Genomic DNA, 24,107 nt, shown 5'->3' with positions numbered 1-24,107 from the left:
TGAATTTCTCTTAAGAGGTTTGGCTCTACTCATCTCTTGGCAGTCCTGGGTGGGAGTTTTCTTTAAAGTAAAGGGACGTGCCCTTTACTGCCTGCCTGTCAAGATGTCGAAACTCAGCCAGGCACTGTCAAAGCACAGTGTCCAGCTGCCCATGGCTCTAGAGAAAGGCCATCCATAACCTGTGCCCTACTGTGGACTGCGAAAGCTGGCTGCTTGCAGGTCTGGGCCCTGACCCACCCAGTTTTGGTTTCTGGACACAAGACAGAATCTTTGTTTCCTGAAAAACGCCTCTTCTGGAACAGGCTGTCCCCTTCAAAAAATGAGGAGACAGGGCAGAGTTGCGTTTTCATTCTGTCAAGTGATGGCCATAAGCTGAAAGTCAAGTAAGGCACCAACTAAAACCATCCTAGCATTGGTTATTCCCACAGGTCAGCAGTCCCCATGCTGGAAGGTTCTGGTTTAAGTGGAAATTTCCCTCTTGAACTTTTATACAACTGGCTCCAGAGATAAGAAAACAAAAACCAACAACAGGAAGGTCCATGCTGCTTTTGCAGCCCTCCTTTTCTGATACAGAAATGATGATTACAGATCTATATAGGGGGAAAGCATCCAATCCAGTGAGAAAAGGGAGGCTGTGGCTAACAAACAGAATTTATTCCAGGGAGCTCAAAGTCAGAGCTAGGAGCATGGGCCACAGAGAATGCCGGCTGGTGTTCCGCCATCACAGATGAGGCCACAGCAGTATTTCTTATAATTGATGACCCACCACTACCCCAAATTCAAGGTAGCTTGGCCTAAAGGACACCTGTAATAGGAGCCTGGGGGGAAACCAGGATCAATAAAAAAATGCTTCAAAAAGAGAGACTTATTCTCAAAATCTTAGACAGCAGGGTTCCTGAAATTGAGAGTTAGAGTTAGCTTTGAGTTTCCTAGCAACCAAGGTCAGAAGGGAAACATGCTGGGTAATAGCCTTCTCAATGTGTGATAAAAAGGAAGGGTATCATTTCGTCAGGAGAGTCAAACTTACTCCTGGTGCTGAGTCTAACAGAGATTTTCCTGGAAATCCAGAAGTGTTTTCCACAGGACAGTGTCTTATACAGACTTTTTAAAAAATCAAGTTGGATAGAGGATATTTTCCATACTGTCAGGTTCACCCATGTTTAGCAGCTGAGGATACCATATTAGAAGTGAAGCCAGTGGCAGCAACCTGAAGGTAGCTAAGTTAGGTGCAGCCTTCCTGGTGATCTAAGCTGCTAGAGAAAAGGGTAGAAAACCCAGAGACACGCATTTGGATGTGGGCCTTCAACCAATGGGTCCCCAGACCACCCATTCACTAGATGGCAGGAAGGACAGCTCCCATTGAGTTGTCTTGTGTGAGTGGCCATGGGGCTTTCCATGCCTTTCCTTCCCTAGCGTGGTTCATCTGTCTGGATCTTGCCCCCACATCAGCAGTTGTATCTGCTGTTGACGTTCTTTTGGGAGCTAGGGAGACTTGGTCAAAGGCTGCAGAGAAGCACTTCTCCTGATTTCCCTTGGGCCTCTTTCTAATTGTTTGTTCAGGATTCCTGGGGCGTTGCTCTCTTGTCAAACTCTATCACTTGTTATCACCATCTTCTTCTTGTGTTGGCAATTTTCTTTCTACGCCTCCTGTCAGTGCTTCAGGGCAGGGCACTGGCTCATCACCTGAACTACATATCCCAAGATTTGATGCTTTTGCAGGCTTGGAGACCACTTTTTGTTTCCTTCTTGCCCATAGATTACCAAGGAACAGAGGAAGGAACAGACAACTTTCCCCAGCAGCATATTCACTTGTAATCAAAAAGGACATTTTTTTTAAAAAGGCACTGGGGTGAACAAGAAGGCTCCCTCTTCTAAGACCTTAACCAATTAAAACCCATATTAATTAATTCTTTAGTTCTTTAATTGTTCCTGGATTAAACGTACTGGGGTGATTTTTTATTCCAGCCCAGGCTGTCACAAGCTCAATAATTCACTTAGGGAATTTGGACAGCACATATTTGGCCCTGGTTGTCTATGGAGTCAAAAGGAATAATCATTATCAAGTAAGAGGTATCATTTAGATTTTCATAAAATTACACTCATGAGAGATGGCAGTTCCATCCGGACTGTTGGAAGGAGAATCAGGATCAGAGTTACTTGGCAAATGAGAAGTCAGTGTAGGCAGTGTGACAAAGTCTTTAAAGTTAGGGTCTATATCATAATCAGTGCATGCTGGTCCTCTTAAAGTTGTTACCTGAAAAGGCTGGATACAGATTCCAAGGGTGCTGCTGGCATTCACATTTCCAGAGTTCTCCCCTGGGAACTCTGTCCACGGACAGTTAGGAAACACGTGAGAAGCACTGTCACACCTCACTTTTAGCCCCAACTACAGGGCCCGGCTTGACCATGCAATTAGGACCGCATAATTACCTTCTGATGACATTTGACAGATTCCAAAAACCAAATGCACCTTCAGAGAACAAAGATGTCTCCCTACTGAGCAAAGTCAAGAGAACATGCTACAGGTGTCAGACGTAGTGACCGACGCTACAATGTGGAGAGCTCGACTATGTTGAAGAAGTGAGCACCATTTTCCCATATATTCGTTCTGCTATGTTTGCTTAAAAACAAATCTGTTTCTTTCCTGTATTTGCTACAGCACTCTGGTGTCATTCTCCTTTTGATTAGAAATGATGCAGAAGGAAATAGATTCATATGTCAGTGCCTTCAAAGGTCCATTAAACATAATGTTATTTAAAAGCACATTAACTATCCTAACCGGTGTCAGACAACAGCCAGGGCAGTGTGGGAGTTTGAAGACGAATGCAGAGTTTTAGGATGCCAAATGAGAATGTAAATCACTAGTCTCACTAATTAAAACTTTGGCCCTTTGATTGCTCCTGGATTAAGTTCACCAGGGTGATTTTTCATCCTGGCCTGGGTTGACACAAGCCCAATAATTCACTCCGACATTCTGACATCACTGGTTTGGCTCTGCTTGTCTATGGAGTCAGGAGAAGCATCTCATTAGAGAGTGAGAGGTATTAACTAGGCTTTTGTGAATAGTGGCCGTGAATGATGGGAGCCCCGGATCTCATCCAGCTTGGTGAGAGGAGCACCACATGGAGAGTTGGAGAATTGGGGTTCTTGTCTCAAGCCATCACACTGGCCGTCCCCTCCACTAATTCGTATGCCTCGTTTCCTGGAAATGAAATGTGGAATAAAAACAAGGCCGTCCTTCTACTTGACTTCATGGAATAAGGATGGTGAGAAATGTGAAATGACAGATTATAAGAATTCAATTATTTTATAATTAATCTGTAATGATGACTCTGATCTTCTACTCATCAGAGCAGCCTAGGCCTTAACATCCAAGTTCACAGCTCTAATCTACTAGGGTTTCAGCAATGAGATGCTGACCACCTGCTCAGGACAAAGCTCTAAGGGATACAAAACATGTGTCACGTGTTCCCTACTCTCCAAAAAATTACTGAGCTTTAATACTGAACTCCATGACACTCGAATGAGTCCTCTTCCCTCTCCCCGGCAGCTCAGTCATGGCACATTTGGGAGCAACAAAGGACTCCTAAGTTCACAAAAATCTGGCTTTCTGCGTCCCTTATGTATCAATACAAGTGATCTGTTTGTACCACCATATTCAAGGTTCTCCCTTCTCTTCCAGTCTTGGGTTCCTTGCCCTGTCACTCGGACGCTCTCCCTCCACCTGCCCTTTCTCCTGGCAGGTCACCTGGAATAGGAGTTGAGGACAGGTTTCTTGGGGGAACTTGGCACTAGGGGAGGGTAGCAGAGGTCTGTGTGAGCCCTTGCACTTACTTCTTTCTCCTGAGAAGAAGCAGGATAATGGAAAGCGAGAGCCAGGGAGCCAGGGTTCATTTGGATGTGGAAGTTCTGCTGTGTTTGTTAAAGCAAGCCTCATGGCCTTCTAGTGTTGTTTGGTTTCACGAAGGCCTTTGCTGAATAAACAATCGTAGCTAGAGGCAACATGAACGTTCCTGGCCCACGAAGGACACTCTTCTGTTGGGGGAGGCGGGAATCGATGCGGTGTGATGGCTCAGGGATCAATACTTCTCTGAATGAATTTCATCCTAAGTGACACTCCTTTGGGATAAGGAACAGCCGACTGGAAATCATTCAAGGTTATCCACTGAACAATGCTATCTAAAGTATTCAGGGGAGACATTTGGAATTCAAACTGGTGGTCACACAAAGCACCCAAACGGAAGACACCTGCTGGCCTTCTCGATGACCCTCGTACAAGTCTTCGGTCTAGCCACTAGACCATCAGCCGATGGCTCTGTTTGGATTTCAGACAAGCCTCCTGAAACACAAAAGCAAGTGGGCTCTGATGACTTTAGCGGAGCCTAAGAAACAAGGGCTGGGGAGAGGGAGACCTTTCTCCCTGACTGCACAGGAGCCTGAAGCAAGAGAGCCATAGAAACCCGTACAAAGCGAGCAGAGCTCCAAAATAAAGTAAGGTCATAATTGTATGAAACTACGGATTAGAACTCTAAGAAGCTAACAGGGAAGTGCTCAGGTACGATATCCATTAAAGAAATCTTGTTTCAAGAGGCAGTGGAGGAAAAGCGAAGCTGAAAAGGCCTCTGACTCTCTTACCTGGGAAAAGGCATCATTTTCTCTTAGATCTAAGCTGCCCCGAACACAGGTGCTTAAGAAAGCAGCAGAAAGCAGAAAACTGCCTTCACTGTGCAGGCTTCAATGACAGCTAGTCAATGCAAAATATGTCCTTAAACTGCATGAGAAATGATGCGTAGGTCGAATGTCCCAGTGTGAAAAATGTGCCTTCCTGACCTTCCCGTGCTGATCCTTTCATTTTTCTCCTGAGCCTCTGTTCCAAGCCACGATCAGCGCCCTTCCATCCTCAGCGATGAGATCCAGAACAAAGCTCTAGGTGAGTATTTAAATTCTGGCCTGAAGGACATTTTTCCATTTTTCCAAAATGTGCTTGGAAAGCCTGGCTCTGTATAGTGTTTTGGGAAAAGAAACCACGATGATTAGATGAGGGGTTAGCCAGAAATTGGTACAAGCAAATAACGGCCCATCCCCACAACCTACCTAATAGCAAAGCTGTTGTTATAGAGGTATTAGAAACCACAGCTTTTTTTTTTTAGACTCAAATTGCTGACTTAACCCTTCAGGCTTGAGCTACAGCTAATCGATACAAAATGTGTCCTCAAACAGCTGCAGACCCCAAATTGTTCGCTGCTGGTTATATGAAGCAGGTCATGACAAAGGGCAAATGAAAAAAATGTTCTGTTAATCTCATTTGGAATTATCAGGAAACTTGATATTACATTTTAGAAAATTTAAACATCTGATGTATCTCCACAGCCTACAATTTCTCGTTTGATTGTAAGCCTAAGATTCCATTTTTCTAATTTGATTCTACAATATGGCGATTAAGAGTGCAAGTCATTGGGGCGCCTGGGTGGCTCAGCGGGTTAAAGCCTCTGCCTTCGGCTCGGATCGTGATCCCAGGGTCCTGGGATCGAGCCCCACATTGGGCTTTCTGCTCCGCAGGGAGTCTGCTTCCTCCTCTCTCTCTCTGCCTGCCTCTCTGCCTTCTTGTGATTTCTGTCAAGTAAATAAATAAAATCTTAAAAAAAAAGTGCAAGTCATTGAATTAAGTGGTACTGAACGAGAATATCCCAGTGTCTTAACTCCCCTCTGTTTAAGACCTAGGGACCAGAAGAAGTTGTTTAACCCTTTCAGACCATGAAGCTACTTCCATTTAAAGTAGGAGGTGGGGGTGCCTGACTGGCTCAGTCCATTAAGTAGCTGCCTCTGGATTTCAGCTCAGGTCATGATCTCAGGCTCCTGGGATAGAGACCCAAGTCAGGCTCCAGACTCAGTGGGGGAATATTCTTGAGGATTCTCTCCCTTTCCCTCTGCCCCTCGTCCAGCTCTCTCTCTCTCTAAAATAAGTAAGTCTTAAAAAAAAAAAAAAAAGCAGGAGGTGAATCTTTTCACATAAAGGGCCAGACAATAAGCATTTTTGATTCACAGACTCTGCCGCTGCAGCCCCCAAACCAGCCACAAACAACACGTAAATAAATGCGTGGCCGTGTTCCAATGAAACTTTCTTTACAGGCGTTGAAATCTGAATTTCACATAATTCTGAAGCTTCACAAAATATTGTTTGTAATTTTTTTCAGCCATTTGAAACAAAAACCATTCTTAGCTCACAGGCCACGCAAAAACATGCAATGGACTGGATTTGTCCCAGGGGCTGTAATTTGCTGACTCTGATGTAAAACCCTAAATCAGCATGTTCCCGAAGAAATGGAAAGAGTCTTCAGTTTCCCAAGACACTTACTTCCAAGCTGCAAGCGCTTGATTCAGGTGCTTTATTGTTCAGATATCAGCCGTTTACCCAAGTGAATGCATGAGTTGGGGAAAAAGAGACACAACGTTTTATAGTTTCAATCTCCAACAAAGGTTTCTCCTCTGCCTCTTCCTCTCTCCCTTTCCCACTCTCTCACCTTTACCTTCTCTATGTCTTTTTTCCCCAAAGTCATATTTATTTACTTATTTATTTGAGAGACAGAGTGTGTGAGCACGCACACAGGGGGAGAAGGCAGAGGGAGAGGAAAAGAGAGAATCGTCAAGAAGGTTCCGCACTGAGTGTGGAGCCTGACGTGAGGCTCAATCACGTGACCCCGAGATCATGGCCTGAGCGCCCCCAGGCACCGCTGTATTTCTTTCTTCCATTTTGTTCCGTGACCACGGTTTCTTCTCAAGGTGTTCTGGGAGTTTAAGAGAAGAATCTGGAAATCTTTTAGCAGCATTTATTCCTGACCTAGAATCTTCTATGGCCTTGTTTCCTAGGATGACTCACTGTACCTTCAGTCCATTCTAATCCTGAGGTAATTTGGTCTCACATACAGACTATTTTAATTTTTATTTACAGATTCTGTTGGAAATGACAAGATTAATGAAAACTTTCGCCAGTCTTCTTTTTTTGCTTTAAGCAATTTAAACTCCTCTTCAGAAAAAGGATCCCAGTCTACAACACACTATCATTTTAAACACTACCAGCAAAGCCATTGATAACACCAGCAACTATACTCCAGAGGTCATGGCGAAAGGCACTGTGCACATTGTAAAACGCTCTGCCAGTGTTACCTCTATTTGGTGGTATAGTTATGCCAAGCGTCAAATGAGTCTTTATGTCAACTTGTCCAAGTGAATTTTTGGGAAAGAACCAGTGTTAGTAATTACGGGGCTACTGGAGCTGGTCCCCAGGGGTGGAAGAAGGCCTGCTGTCATCTAACAAAGCGAACCCCTGGGTTATGGACCCAACTGCAGCTCTGTTTCTGCTGAGGAGTAGCTGAGGAGAAAGTGGAAGTCACCTGACTTCCAAGTCCTCATTTTGTAAAATGGCAGGTTTTGGAGGGACCCTTAATGACCCTTCCCTGTTATGACTTCCTAGTGTTTTGAGCTGGGAATGATGACAAAGGAGAAAAGGGAGGCTTCCTACCTCCTGAAGTCAGAAGAACGATCCGAGAAAACACCTGAGGCTGCTCCTGTCTGGTTGTCTCTGGGCCCCAACAGAGTAGACTGTCATTGCAATTTTCCTGCACAGCTTCACGGGACATCACTGCCTCATTTCTTCCAGTCTTTCCAAAACGAAATCTAGACCGTACTTATAATTTATGATAACTTATTCCATGGCTGGAAGGTTAAGCACAGTGCAGTCCCAGACAAGAAAACGTCAATAAGCCCTAAGGTTGTTTTACAGAAAGACGTATCTCTATGGGCTGTAGTATTGGAATGCCTTTGGCCTAGAATAAAACCCTTCAGGACAAAAACGACTTCCAACAAATCATTCGAACAGCAACAGTCTCGGAGGATTCTCTCTCTAACTGTTCTTCATCTTGAACTGCAGGCATTTTCTCTCCTCGGTTTCATTAAAAGTAAACCTCTTCCCCTTCACTAAACGAATCTTAATAAGTTGCATGTTTTTTTAACAGTTCACTCTCCCTGGGTGTCTTGTCTCAGTCTGACAAGGCAGAACATGAGTGGTCCATATGTGAGGGGAGAGGGGGCAGGAGGCCCGCAGGCATGGCTCTCCGACTCGTGGGCGGCCCCAAGGCACCCGCTAAAACCTCTGGGAGGTCAAACAACAGGAAGAGCATCTGTTTCCAGGTTTGTTACTCGGGCTGGGGGAGGCAGGGGGAAAAGCTGGATGTTTATAGAACAATTTATGGTTACAATTTCAGGGGTTGATTACTTGATTTCTTAATCCAGCTCCTCATCACGGATCAAACACGGGTTCCAATAATGAAGTAATTTTAGGCATGATTACAAACAGTCTCCTACTGAGGGCTTTTTGCCTTGGAACAAGGAGCTCCTGTCCCACGCTCAGGGTCACAGGCAGTGAGGAGGATAAGCGATGGGATGGCAGCTCTTCTGCCCAGGCGTATGTTGCCCGTGGACTAGAACAATGCTTACAGTTGTCTCGGCGTGGTCGGCGTGCTGGTGGTGCGAGAGCGCCCTGAGCCTTCCCCTCCCACCTTCCGTGCGGGCGCCATTTTGAGCTTTGGCCACAACAGCCATTTCAGCCCTCCCTGCTTGCTCACATTGGATGGCTTCTGACTGCCTACCAACTCAGGTCTGCACCACGGCCTGGCATCCAAGACCCTTCACGACAAAACCCTAGCCCCACAGATTTTCTACAGGGCACCGCACTGCCCTTCCTAGACCCCTGCGTGCTTGTCCTTGCTTCCGGGCCTTTACAAAGGCTCCCTCTGCCTGGGCTGCGCTTCTTCAGCTTCTCCTCCTGGCAAACTCCTGCTTCTCTTTGAAAACCCACAGTTGTTGCCTTTTGTGTCTTGCCGGCCGCTCTCCAGCCCCAGGCAAAATCAATCTTTTCCTCTTGGCTCCACTTTGTTCAGATCTGATTTATCACATTGAATCATAAGATCTGTCCACATGTTTATCTTTATTTCCACCATTTGTGGACTGTGGGCACTTTGGGGGTATGTGGACTGTGTTTCATCTCTGCATTTCCCCCGTCTTTGTCCCATCCAGGCCGATGGGCACTCAGCGAATGTTTATTGACCGCATCTGGATGGCATACAGCTATTTAGTATGCATTTTTTATTTGCTTTTTTAAGAAAGATTTTATTTATTTATTTGAGAGAGAGAGAAGGAGCAGGAGAGGGGCGGAGGGAGAAGTGGGCTCCCTGATAACAGGGAGGGAGCCGGATTGGGGCTCCATCCCAGGATCTTGAGATCACAACCTGAGCAGAAGGCAGACACTTAATGACCGAGCCACCCAGACGCCCCTAGTATGCATTTGATTTACAGCAGAAGGAGTGCACTGAAAAATCCTCTTTTGTAGGGGTGTGAAGTCACCTCAAAAGGAGGTAGAGTAACTACCTATTCTTGGCTACATGAGGGATCCTGTTTTTCCTCCCCTTAGAGGCAAAAAGCCTTCCCAGCCACTGACCTGGAGCGCTCTGTCAGCCCATGCTGTAGGAGCAACCACACGCAATTCTCAGACAGCAAAGGAAAAGCAGGCTCTAGGAACAAAGGGTTTTGGGGAAGGCCAACCCTCTTTAGCTAGTGTTCAGGGAAGGATCTCACAGGTCAAAGAAAAGCCATTCCCATGCTCGTTTTGAACTTCAATACTGCTGCTAAATAAAGGAGGGAAGATAAAGGAAATGAAGGTTGAAACCAGTTTAAATTATGGGGAGAATATATTTAAATGTATTTTTTTTTTACCACCAGCTGAAGGTTAACTGTATGAATACTCCTCAAGTCATTAAGATTTTGCTTAACCCCAAGGATAGCTTATGAATCTAAATAACACTTCCAGTTGTCTCTAAAGGGGGAATTTCCAGGAGCGCCTGGTTGGCTCAATCAGTTAAGCATCTGAGTCTTGATTTCAGTTCAGGTCACAATCTCAGGGGCTTGGGATGGAACGCATGTCATTTGGACTCTGTGCTCAGTAGAGTCTGCTCGAGATTCCCCCTCTCTCCCTCTCTCTCTCTCTGACCCTACCCTCCAATATATACATATATATGTATGTATGTACATACGTGTGTGTGTGTGTGTGTGTGTGTGATTTTCAAAGGGAAGTGAGTTAGTTAATGCACAAGCAGAGACTGAATTTTCTTATCTCCCTGAGAGAGCTAGGATGATCTCAGCCACCATGTTTCCTGAAACAAACTGCGGCAGCCGTCACAACATTCAGCAATTGAATGTGTTTTCGTCAAACCAGTTGTTTAAAAATAAGCCTTGTGCCCTCATTCCACCAATGCTGGCTGAAAACCTACTGGGTGCCAGGTACGATGCCTGATGCTGGAGACATCAAGGTGAATGAGACAACAGCAGGGAACTCAAGAAGCACAAAGTCTAATAAGGGGCGCAGATGGTTAGAAAACAACCTGCCTCCTCTTCCGGCACCAGACGCAGCTGTTCTCTGCAAGATCAGCAGTGGCTGCCTGCTGGCTAAGTCCAGTGACCTCTTTTTAAGAATCAGACTTCTTGGCAATCTTAGTCCTGTGACATTTGAGGAAAGACCTGATTTAATTTAAGGAATGAGCCCTGCCAATATCTAGGGGAAGAGCTTTCCGGGCCAAGGGAGAGGAGCAAAGGCCCTGAGGTAGCAGCCGGTCTGGTATATGTGAAGGAAACCAAGGAGACCAGTGTGAATAGAGAGGAATGGGCACAGAGCAGAGTAATAAATATAAGGTCTGACAGGGAACAAGGGCCAGACTGGGCAAGGCCTTGCAGGCCTTGGGAAGGCCTCCATCTTGGATGGGTATCGCAGTAGGGTTTTGAACAGAGGAGTGACAAGATGTGAATTAACATTTTAAAAGGACCATCAGCTTGGTTGTTGAGAAGAGAACAGCCTGCCCTGAACTGGTGGTGGAACCAGGGGAACCAGCCCAGGAGACTTTTACAGCAGCCCCATGTTAAGAAATGTCAATGGCTTGGACAGGGACAGTGGAGGTGGTCAGATCGCAGCTGTATCATGAAAGCAGAGTAGACGGAGTTTGTTAATGGATTAGATGTGGGCTGGGCGAGAAAAAGAAATGTGAATGATACCAAAGAATTTGACCAGAGCAACTGGAAGGACAGAGGTGCTATTTACTGAGATGGGAAAGATTGAGAGATGCACATTTTTTTGGGGGGGGAAAGCAGAAGTTTGCTTTGGGGCAGATGAAGTATCAGATCCTGATTAAGCTTCCCAGTGGAGGTGTGGAGGAGGATGTTGGTTGTATGAGTGAGGCTGAAGATGCACAAGGGAGCCAAGGCTGTCCCCAGCCTCTCAGCATCCCGGCTAAGCAGGTTCCACATGGCCCAACTGACACCATCACCCAGATGGTATAAGTGCAAACTGGTTTGCAGCTGGCCTGGCCTCTTCACCATCGTCCTCACCCATCATGCTCATCGCGGCCTTTGTTGTTAGGACTCTCTTGACCTGTGAAAGCCATGGTTCTCGTCATAGCAAAAGAGGGTCAAGGAAATCCTATAGTGCTGAGTATGATATAGGTTTCGTTTTTCTCTTTCCATCTTTCACTGCTGAAACACATTTTTGATAGAGTTGCTTTTCTTCTAATCTTTGCTAGAATTGGAATTTGAAGATCGGCATACAAATTGGCGTCCTAGATGCCACAGAAGCTTCTCAAGACATCGACATTGAATCCGATTCATGTGGAAGGGAACCTATTGTCAGGCCATGCACACTCAAGCTAAATTCTTGGGCTCTTATTTTAGGGGGAGAGGGTAAATTGTAAGCAAAGTAAAAAAAATTGCTGTGTTTTGTTTTTTGCAGAAACTAATGAAAGTAGGGGGAAAAAAAAAAAATACCAGATACTAAAACCTGCCCGAAGCCTCACCTTTTTTTTAGCTGCAATCAGTTTGTCTACTAGGTACATTGTTAGCTCCTTACTAAAGTCATTCGCCAACTGGAAGCCTGACAAGTACTAATTATTCTCATCACTTCCCTAACCCTGCAAGTAAAATTTCAAAAGTTTAAAAGCGGTACAATTTCAAAGCCTGGGGAACATACTATGCTCAAAATTATCTGTTGAGCTTTAGAAACACAGACAGGTAGGTATCCAGCCAGAAAGCTGGGCAAGCAAATGTAAGGTGGGTTACTTGGGTTTCCTCACCCTAAAGCCACTCACTTTCCACCCTTCCCTCTGACAGAATTGTTCGATGGGAAAGCTGAGGCAATGTCACAATGTGCAAAGCCTGATATCCAAGGCCCTCCTTCCATTTGGACATTAGGGGTCATTTACAGAGCCTCAAAAACTATGCTTGTGAGCCTACAGTGGAAAGGGATGACCAAGCCAGTCAGAAAATGACTCTGTGGTGGGCCCCAGAAATCAAGGCCTACACCATGCAAGGGAAAGCTGCCAATACCTCAGATGGCCATGGCAATAGCTAAAGCTACGGGATGACTTTGTGGCACTGGCCGGTGCCCATCATGATTCACAGTTCACTGGCCCACCATAATTTTTGGTCTGCTCCTATTCTTGAGCTTGACAGGCAGCTGGCCTGTCTGTCTGTCTGTACACCTGCCTCTGTGTATTTGCTGCTTACTCACCTGCTGGCCCTTTCATTTCCCTAGTACCCCCAGGGGAGAACTAGAGAGTTGGTAAATACTCCAGAATAATCTCCTACCACACCCCCTTATTTGACAGCTGAAGAAACTAAGGCCCAGAGAGAACTGACTTAACTGGGGTCTCACAGTGAATGTAACAGCACAGTCAAACTGTGATCCTCCCTTGGCTAAGTTTTCAGCTCTCAATCTCCATCCATCTCTGGCTCAGCCTCTTGCTACTTCATTGGTCTTTCTCTAGCTCTACATTTCTGCTCCTTTCTCAGTCTGTCTCTCACATGTACACACAAGTTTGGGGGAAATTATCCTTAGTTTGCATGTGTCCTGTTTTTTTTTTTTTAAAGATCTATTTATTTATTTCAGAGGAGGGGGATGGTGAGAAGCTGAAGGAGAGGGATAGAGAAACTCAAGCAGACTCCATGCTGAGTGCAGAGCCCAACATGGGGCTCAACCTCACAACACAGGAGATCGTGAACTCAGTGAAACCAGGAGTTGGACGGTCAACCGACTGCACCACTTAGGCACCCTGACATGTGTCCTACTTCTGTGCCATTTTCTCACAACTGATCACATCCTTGTAACATAAAGACTTTGCTTCTCTTACTTTGCTTTATCGCCTCAGCTCCAAACTTTGGTAGTATCTCCTTGTTTTGTTAATATCTCCTTTTGCTAAAAGGTCAAACTCAGCACCTTAAATTATTCTACAGATGCTGTTTTCACCTGTGGGATTATTACAACTAGCAAATATCTCAAGGGGTATTTCTTAAATTAATTTTTATGATACCTCTTCTACCACCAAGTTGACCCTGACCTTAGAGTATTTGAAATACAGCACATATTTCCCCATGGCAAACTGAGAATCCACTTTTAATTTGACCCATACCTTCTGATGTAACTTGTTGATAGTTTAAAAAAAAAAGAAAGAAAGAAAGAAAGAAAAAGAAGAACAAAGAAATAAAGAAAATTTCTTGCGTTCTCGTCTCCAATTTAAAAAAAATAACCCTATAATCTATTGCATATTATATACAAAATAGTTTTCAACTTGAAAAGTCACAAAAAGAGAGAGAATTCTCTCCAGAGGCCTTACAAATCTTGTAGAATGTGACATGATACTTTCTGTTTTCTTTGAATTTATATGAGAAGGGAAATGAGCATTTCAGGTGTGATGGATATTCTTTCCAGTTTGTTGTCTGTTTCAGATTATAAGCTCCCAGAAGACAGGGCTATCTTAATCCCCTACTCAAGCCTATTTACCGTCTTATGTAAACAGGCAATGAATCTGTGCTTTTGGCTGCAGTTGCTGCTAGAAATGGAGCTGGTTTTGCAAAAAGAAACAAAGGAAATGAAAAGCAAAGCTGGCTCCTCACCACAGGTCATTCCACATTCAAGGAGAAACTCTAGAATATTCCCTCTAAAACCAACTTATTCTGAAGCTAGGTTGCACCACTGGATCTGCCTTCGAAAAAATGGCAAATAGATTTAATACGGACACATGGGAATGATGCCAAGGCTGCAAAGAGATTTACTGGCAGCAAAGAAAATGAGCATCCCTGCTCCATCACTTGCTATAGCGACTCAGAGACTGGTTCCCCCACAAAGACCTGACCCAACAACCTCAATCTAGGGCAGAGTCTCTGAGGAACTAACGACAGACCTTTGGACTTGCATGCCTCGGACTCAATCATGTTTATTTGTCTCCCCAGTTCAACCGTGAGTGCAAATGAGGCAGGATCTCTCTCTGACTCACCTCTGTACCCCCAGGGCCTGGCACAATGTCTGGCAGGGCAGTTGCTCAAGTAAACACCCAACGAGTAGATTAATGCTTCTCAAAGCAGGGGACTAAAATCACACTAAAGATGTGATTAAATGGCAATCACTGACTTCCTCCCATCTTATGAAACCGACTTAGCTAGCTCTCCTTTAGTGGGGACACACTGTTGCTTATAAACATTGTCTCTTTTCCCACACTCAAACCAACTCTATGTCATCCAAATGGTGTAATTAGCATTCTACAGATTTATTTGATCCAAAATGGCATAAATGAAATGTCATTTTAAATGAAAGGACTGAATTATAAGTTGTCATCATCAAATTTCACGTATTACAGACATATTACATAGTTTGGGACATCTCTAAATGTTTATTTTATGCCCCACTCCTAATCCTATGGTAATTTTTGCCAACATAATAAAGTACATTTGCTAGTGATGACAAGGATTGGCCAGATTTAAAGAGAGTCAGGGAAATAGTGCTGTTGGTAGTTACAGACGCATAAATGTTCATTGAAGGACAATACCCATTGTCCTAATCCTTCTGCTGCATTCAAAAACCACAAAAGGGCTCATGACTACTCAGCATAGTATATACATTTCATTGGCACTTAGAAATATTACATTAATTACAGTATAACTCTCATTTGGGGCCCAAATCATTACCAGTCAATTTGATCTTCTACTCTATTTATGAGACCTGGTTCCATATCATTTTTGATGATTCTGAAAACCACATACCCCACAAAGGACAAATTTTGTCCCCACTGAGTTTATTCCAAAGGCTACGTGTTCTCCTTCTAACACTGCTTTTTTCCTTCAAAACACCGATCACAATCTGGACATTCTTTTCTGACTTCCTTGTTTGGAATGGTCTATAGCTACCACTAGACTGTAAGTTCCCAAATCCTTAGCGCTAGGAATAGTGTTGGGTTATGGTAGAGGCTCAATAAATAATACATCTCAAATGACAACGAAATGTCTGAATGGATTAGTCAATTAATAGTAAACTTCAACCACAGTACAAAATAATCACCCAAGTTGAAGGTTCCCTCCTGGTGTCCCCAAATCTATTGAAGGCCATCACCTGTTTCCTCTGGTCTTGATATGATTCAGTGCCAACCAACCAATGATTGCACATTATGAAAAACCATGAACAAGAGTACTCATTGCCAAGATGGGAAACACCTCCTCCATGAGAAGAGGAAATCAGAGTTCTCGTGCTTTAGATTGTTGTAGGATGGAAGGTTGGAATGGGGACTGTCCCTTAGTTATTCTGACTTCATTGCATTCAGATTAGTAATGGAATGCTCAGGTACACACATTAAACTGTAGTTCATGTGGACTGAATTTCAAATCAGCCTCAGGAGTATTATTTTATTTATAAATATTTTACTAGCATTGTGAAAGAGACACTGAAGGTGCTCACATAAAAAGGAATCAATGAAGCTTGAGGAACTTTTCTGGTGGATGGTTTAATACTAGATTTTATGATCACTAAGTGTGAAACCACATGGCTCTTCACTGGGGTAGCACTGTGACCTTTGCGGAGGGTCTTCACTGTACAGCTCCCATCAACCCATCCTATTTCATTTTCTCACAGTTATCAGTAATTACTTTTTGGAGCTCTCTTGGTTTATTTCACTCTTACGAATTTCAGAAAATCCTCTGTGTTTCCTGTGGAACCAGAAAGTAACTCTCATTAATTAGTCAAGAAAGGCTATTTGTGCAAAAGAGTATCACGGTGACCCCTTTCCTCTGCATGGATTCAGAAAGGAGGCGATCATGGGAAATGTGTGCGTGAGTCAGAAGACGGCTCCGGCCTAAGGCAAAGAGTGTCCATTTCTTCCCTGTAGCTTGTATTTCTTTTCATGCAAACAAGCTGCAGTGGGCTTAAGAAACTATTTTGCCTCATGCATCATCTGTGACGTTGTCAGGTCAATTCATATGAAAAAAAAAATGGTGGAAAGACTACGTACAGGTTCTTCATAAAGTCTTCTGTGCATTTCCATTTAATACAGAAACAATCAGTAAAGGCCATTTAAAGGCCCATTTATGCCACTTTGGGATGACTCTGACATTCCATGGCTGCCCATGATCAGCCTCCTTTTAGGGCTCCTGACAAATGAGCAAGAGTTCCCAGAGAAGAGAAGGTAAACTGTGCCCCGTGGCGAGCAGAAATCAAGTCGGAAATTGTGGAAGCCATGAGAAGAAAGACCAATGTGCTGCCAAAATGCCATTTACACACGGTCTCTAGCATACCTACCACCCAAAGTATGAAAGTTTGAAAAGTTTTCAAACCACATAAGGCCTTGATGAAGGCTCTTATAATTTCAGTGTCTGGCTGATGAGGCAATTCTGAGTGTCTAAAAAAATCAATGGAGCAAATTGGACGATAAGCCAATGAAAGGGAAGGGACATAGTGACACAGTGACAGTCATTTTTTTTTCCTAGTGCAATTTTAGGATTTCGAAGAGGGGCCATTTGCCAAGTAGGAAATATTTTAACTCTGGAAGGGGAAAGAAATAATCTAGTAATTTCTAACTTGTGAAATAGTGTTCTCCATTTTATGTGCACATAAGATCTCCAGTGAAATGTAGCTATATTACAAATGCCCCAGAGAAGACATTGAGACCAAACGCATGGAAGATATTGCAGACAGAAAAAAAAAAAAATCTAGAATAGTGAAATAGAAAGATAAGGCAGAGGCAACAAATATACCTGGGAAAAGGATTTAAGGAACTGAGAACCTAAAATCAAAGACTTTTGCATCTTTCAATGGAGAATGAGCTCCAGCTGTAATAAAAAATGGGTATTAAAGCAATGGTGTATACGTTTGACTGTGGATCCCCAGCCTAGAGCCACAGTCTTCCCTTCAGCATTTGTTTCCAGTGAATCTTGAGTCTTGGGCTCCATTTGCAATCCAGCCACTCTCTCCTCGATGGCACCTTCTTCTATCAGTGACCCCAAACCCCCCAGATCAAAACGTGCTTTACCTATTGCTAAGGGATTTCGCTCACCTTCATTGATATATTTCTTTGAGAATAATGAATTACAAGTGCTGTGAACAGAAGTAGCACCAAAGATTAAACAGCAGAAGGGAACAAAAAAGTAAGCAACCAAGAGCAGTTAGTATAGGCAACCGCCAGTCAAGGGGCCCAACAGGAGGCCGTTGACCTGGGCTCTTGTGTTGAGTCTGCCACTCACCGCGTGTACTTAGGTGAGTCCTGGTCTTGGTGGGCATCTGTTTCCTCACCTGCACAACATTACGGCCTTTTAAATTGGAGCCCTACGGGAACTCCCTCCTCACCTTTTCCCATAAGCCTCTTTTCCTCTTCTGTGTCCAAATCCTGTGACCAGAAATTATGCAGGCACTTCCTGGAGTTTCTAAGCCCTCTTGGATCCTCTTCTCCTTCACACTCCCTTGCCACAAAAATAACAGCCAGCTTTTCTCTGGGGTTTTAAGAGACAGCACTCCCCGAATCGTGCTGTGTTCAGAACATGGTGGAGTGTTGGAATCAGAAGTGGAAGAGTGCCAACAGAGATGAGACTTCCAAGAGCCCTTGTAATGGTGGTGACTTCCTATCGGGTCTGCCTTCTCTGCAGCCACGCTTCCTGCTTCCCCATTTTCTCCCAAAAAGTCCAGGGCAGAAGATGCAGGAAGGTGTGGGGAAGTCAGGGAAGGCAAACCTCTCAACTTGTCCCTCAGTTCCTCACTGAGCTTCACCGAGGTGCCGGCAAAGATGGCCCAGTGATGGCTGGAAACATCCGAAGTGGCGCTCTAAGGGTTAACGTGCTTTTCCTGGCACCTGACTCAACTAGAGGGCAACACCCCTCATGTCATTTTGAAGACAATTTAACATGCCTTCCTTCATTTTAGTGGTATTTGGTTCTTTTTGAAACTTTCCTGTGAGCAAGCTGAAAAGACAGTGAACTTTCAGATATTCACATTTAAGAAGCTGACGGTTGCATCTGTGGTGTTAAATTGCTGCCCTAGCTGGCAGAGGTTAGAACAAGAAGCAATGTTTTAACTTCTTGTGACATTTACAAGAATTGTAAAGCTGCCTTTTGCCGGAAAACTTATGCTTAATCTAAGCAATTCTGATTATACTAGAAAATGTTCCTACACATCCACTTTACAAAATCACACAGACTGTTGGAAAGAAATTTTGGCCCGTGTCTCTGAAAACAACTAATTGTACCACTTTAGAGCTAGCACGAACCTTAGGGACCACAGACTTTGAACAGCGGTTTTAGAAGTGAAAAAACAGACTCAGAGAGGAAGTCATCTGTCTCAGCTCATATAGACCATTTGTAGTGGTGAAGACTGGCACTTGGGTCTTCCTACTCCCAGTCCAGGGCTCTTCCCTCTGCAGAAGTGGACAAAAGCCAAATGCCACCATAATTACTAACTTTCAATGCTCGTGTTTTTCTTTTGAAGGGTAGTTTGTCTGAGTAACAAAAAATGCCTTGAGTGATCAAGTGAAATATCATTAAGGGAGTAATAAGCCCATTGACCTTCTAGGACAGGGGAGGGAGGAACCTGTCAAATTCTAATGCTGACAAGGACAAGAAAAGTCTAATAAGAGGGTATATTGGGTACTATTTCAGAACTAGCTAGGGGAAGGTGGTCCCAAGGATAGAGTACCCAGAAAGAGCAAAATCAGAATTAGTATCAAATCTACTATGAAATAGAGGAAACCAAAGGGCCCAGACAAAGTAATAGTGAGGTCTGTACAAAATGGACATAGGCAAAGAGCAAAATTCAGCCAGATCACTCCTTACCCATCCCATCATCATCCATCCACTTTGCTTTAGTTTCTTCATGGCACTTATCTCTCTCTGAGATTAGCATATTCATTTACTTGTATACTTGTTTATTTTCAGTTTCCCTCCAACATACGTCGTATACCCCTTAAGAAACACAAGAACAGTAAGGCACCTGGGTAGCTTAGTCAGTTAAGTGTCCAACTCTTGATCTAAGCTCAGGTGCTTGATTTTGGGATCATGAGTTCAAGCCCCACATTGCGCTCCATGCCCAGCATGGAGCCTACTTTAAAAAAAAAAGAAAGAAAGAAAGAAAGAAAGAAAAACAAGGATAGGGACTGTGTCTGTCTTATTGTCCCCAGTGCCTAGAATAGTGCTTAAACATGAAGTACTCAGCAGATGCATACTGAATGAATAAATATGATCAAGGCAAAAGAAGTCAGACTATGGTTGATACAAATGACAAGAACAAAGACATCCAAGACTATAAATTCAAGTGTGGTTTTATTATTCTTACTTTTAATCACAAGGGAAGTATACCAATGTTTCTAACTACTTTAGAGCAAAAATAAAAAAATAACACCAGGCAATATATGCAGCATTATTATAAGAGTTTCCAAAGGCAAGAGGTGCTGATGTAATTCCCATAGCAAGAACTCTGGGGGCATCAGAGTAGGTTTTCAGGATTACAGATGCCACAAGGATCTTGGGAATTAAGAATGATCATGAAGCAGACATTAAAATTGACAACTGGGACTAAGAACGCTTGGATTTAAGACTTGCAAACAAAAGGAAAAGGTCAAGCTAAATTTCAGAAAAGGAGACTGGGGTACACCATGAAGGCCAAGATCTCACCCGCTGACAGAGCCCATTACAATTTGGATGCTAAGATGGCCTCTGAAGACTCCATGGGGTGGTAACTCAACTAGAAGGATGTCAGTAATTTTAGGAATGGGGTCATCCTTCTTCAAAAGGAATACTGTTCCCTGTGCTGAAGCTACAAGCTGGCTCAGTAGTTGCTGTGAGAACAGCTCATTTACGAAGAATTCTACAAAGAATTACAAAGAATACGATAAGAATTAACCAGAATTTGTCTATCCCTTTTGCTCTACATAAATTTTAAAGTTCAACACAATCATTCTTACTCTGGCCTGAAACACTGAAAGCTAGGTAGAAATGTAAAACCCCAAAGTAATTCAGTATTTACCAAATTTAAAGGAAGTAATCAATTCCTAATTCGAATTTATGCATGTTCTTTCCCCACTTTAGCATTGTCTTATTTCCCTTAAGTTCCTCTTTGTTCATTAAGATTGTCCGCAAGGTTATAGTCATCGAACAGTCTGTCACATGCTGCAGATAGTTCTAGACCAAATTCAACTCTCAGTGTACTTGCATATATCTAAAGAAAAATGTATTATGCAGTTAAGACAGATGCTTTATATGTTCTATATTCACAGTCCCATTGGTCCACAGACAGCATGGCCTCTACCACGTATTCAATAAATACTTTCAGAATGAATCAAAGAAAAAAAAATATCTACCTTCTGATAGAATTATGTTCACCCATTCAAAAATTTTGGGCCCATCTGACCCAGCGTGTGTGTACCTATCTAGGCATGCACGTGCTCTCCAAATTCCCACATGCTCATCCTTCGGGTTGAATACATTATCCTTCCTCCTGGCGTGCGTGTCTGTGTAACAATACCCTGAAGCAAGATTAACCATAAAAATCATCTCTAGAAAGATATTTTTAATTAACATTTCCCTCAAACATGCCAGCCTTCCAGCACCTAAAAATTGAACTCAATCTTCATTAGGGAAGCTGTTCCCTTATCCCTAGAAAACATTTACTTTTAAAGTTTGAGCTGCAGTTTACATCTCCAAGTTCATTGTAACAGAAAGACACAGTTACCTTGTCTCGCTTTCCTTGGAAAATGCATTGTGAACCACTTTCTTAACCTAGACTCCTTTCACATCTGCTGGAACTAATGTGCAGGCCTTCTTCTGTGTTTTCGACTCTTCCTGCTTCTTGAAGCTAGATTCCCCCATCCGTACTCCTGAGTCAGGATGACAAAAGCCAGACTACACTTGCCTCCTAGGATATCCTGCCCTGGAGATGCTCAGCAGGCAATTGGAAATTGGAGTTAGCCTGGAGCTCCGGAACGAGTTAAGGATTGGAGAGGTCAATTTGGGAATCATTAGTGTAGAGGTGAAAGGTGAAGCCATGTGGGGAGATGAAGTTACCCAGAATGAGAACAGAGCAAGAGAAGAGAAGCAGATCAATGACAGGACCTTGGAAATGGCTCCATTTAAACACATGAGTGGGGAGGGAGAGGCTGTGTGAGTGTGTGTGTTTGTGTGTGTGTGCACGCGCTTCTAAAAGAAATCCCAACAAAGGAAACTTAAGAAGCATTGAGAAGAAGAGAGGTGAACCAAGATAAATGATGAATGCTTTCGGGCTAGAGAAGATGTGCAAAAACACCAGAAACTTCAAAGAGTTCAAGAAGACTGAGGCCACAGAAGAAGCCAGAAGATTTGGAAACATGGTGGTCAAAAATGACTGTTAGGAAAGCAGACTTCCAATGTCGTTCTTGTGGACTTCGTGTGCCCACTTGCGGATGTGGTTAAGTGTATATGTGTGTACCCCAAAGACTGTACTGTGTCTGCAAGACAACGGTGGTAATAACCACTACCACGTACTGATGGCTTATAACCTGCCAAGAACAGTGCCAGGTGCTTGATAGGCCTGATCTCAACTTAATTTTTGCAACAAAGCTATAAAGTGATTACATTTTACATGTACAGAATCTGACGGGCCACGGAAGTTAAATAAGTTATGCACGGTCACACTTGTGAGAAAGTGGCAGCATCAGGACTTGACCGGGGGACAGACTGACTTTAAAGGCACTGGAGTGACGCTTCCTCATGCTGACGTGAGCTGGGTCCTCTGTGCACGAGGAGGAAAGAGCGGACAGTGGTTGACGGTCTCCCATTGCCAGGTGCTTTGACGTCCCTTCATACATATACAGTCAACACGATGGCTATGTTTAGGGTAACCTTACGGAGGCATATTTTTAAAAAATCTGATCCAGCTTTTTAGAAAAGAAGCTGAAGCCATAGGATTCTAAAGCATCCTGTTATCGTTTAAATGTATTTGCTATAATAGCTCCCAATGGTTCAAACGTTGAAAAAAAAAGTGGGGGGCATCATTGATTCGATGGTTGTTCCTGACGTCGAAATGATTGACAGTCCAACTCCTTTGAAAAGTGAAGGAATTTGACAGGTGATCTAAAGGTCTCCTCCAGCCTCGAGGTTTTGTGATTCTCATGGGTGTGTCTCACGCCAATAATTTTAAAGATATGGAGTATGGAGTGTGGAATGGAATGTCAAATGCAGCAGCAGAACTGGTTGGTATGTCAGCACCCTTTTCTTCCTTAAATGCATAGAGGCCAACAGTTAAAATCTTATAAAAATCATCTTTGGTTGTTCGAACTGTTGATTGCTAATTTAAACAGACACTTGGAAACTCCACCACAGAATGATACACTGAAAATCCAGCCAAATCATTTGCTTACAAGCAACTGCAGACCTTATAATATGGCTGGCTGTAGGAAAAAGAGAGAGAGAGAGTGACACTCTGGCAATTAATGTTTTTGCTGTCTATAGAAAAACAAATGAGGTTCTGGTGTGAAACAATTAGTATCACTGTTAATTGTGCATGTGTGTAGCAATAATACAAGACATTTGGGATGGCTTCCACTGATTGTTCCCTTCTTTCCCTGGATTACAGAATCCATTCAGACAACTAAATAATAGCAAGCATTTATGCAAATTGTTAATTATGAGGCAGAGATCATCATAATCTTGTATATTTCTCAAACTGCATGTGCAGTGGGGATTACCAAATGAATCGTTACTTTATTATTTTACTAGTGGCTGAAAAATATCCTAGCCTTGCAAATGGTTTTCATGTATCATTCAGCCCACCAGCATTAAAAATGGCCCCAGTGACATTTACCAAAGCTGTTTCTTCTCCATCTCCCCATCTATACCTTTCTTCCTTTCTCATAAACAAAGAGTAGGCATCAATTGCTCTGACAATGACTTCTAGTCAAACTCATCAGAGCCATAATCAAAACAGAGCACATCAAGATTCACTCTGTGATACAGCAAAACCAGTAGAGATACGTGCTTCTATCATGCAGTAAATTTTAAAGAAAAATGACAACAAAATTCTCAACATTTCCCCCATTAAAGCAATTCCTGGGATAATAGACTGTATGTTATTGGCCATTATCTCACTGATCATCTACTCTCTGACTTTACAGATAAGGAAATCAGGGCTCAAAGCAGAGATGGGGCTTAAGCAGTCACCCCACTATAATCTTTAAATGCCCTCCCATACTCATATTGTATGACTAGGGGTCTATGTGGGTCAATACCATTTATCCCAAGGAACTGCAATCTGACCACAGAATTAAAGACTGAATTTACTATTCTCAGCTGTTGAATCCACCAAGGCCCTAATGAGAATATGGAAGCTCAGCTCCTGAAAGCCAAACTGGGCATTTAAGAAGTGGTGCATCAATTCTATCTGAATGAGAATCAGCCCCTTGTGGAGGAATCCCAAGGCTACCACTTTTGCTCCCTAACCCTTTAGGCCAGGGAGTATTAGGATGGGAATTCAGTGGACTGGAAGAGAAAGTAAAGACAATGGTAAATATTTCTGGTGCCAACAAACCTGTAATAGTCCAAATATAGCACTGGTGAGCATCATGATCTTAGAAACCTGCATGCCAAGCAACTAGTGCACACATTGACAAACTAGCTAATGATTCTCACTACCCTCTTTAGCCCTGGTTGCGATATGAGGGTACTGCAAAGGTGCTGTTCTGGAGTGTTCTTGAACATTTGTGTTCTGCATCCCTGCAGTTAAGAACTTTGCTGTGTTT

At 43.4% G+C, this 24,107-nt stretch overlaps 1 protein-coding gene across 7 annotated transcripts in view; it reads right to left on the bottom strand.

The window, feature by feature from the left end:
- The window catches only part of HS6ST2 (heparan sulfate 6-O-sulfotransferase 2), a 278,343-nt gene that overhangs the window by 56,162 nt on the left and 198,074 nt on the right, over positions 1 to 24,107 (bottom strand). The window lies entirely within an intron of this gene.

Source organism: Mustela nivalis (genome assembly GCF_964662115.1).
Source record: "Mustela nivalis genome assembly, chromosome: X".
In the NCBI taxonomy this organism is placed as follows: domain Eukaryota; kingdom Metazoa; phylum Chordata; class Mammalia; order Carnivora; family Mustelidae; genus Mustela; species Mustela nivalis.
The sequence above is the reverse complement of the archived record's forward strand: the minus strand, read 5'-3'. Positions and strand labels throughout refer to the sequence as shown.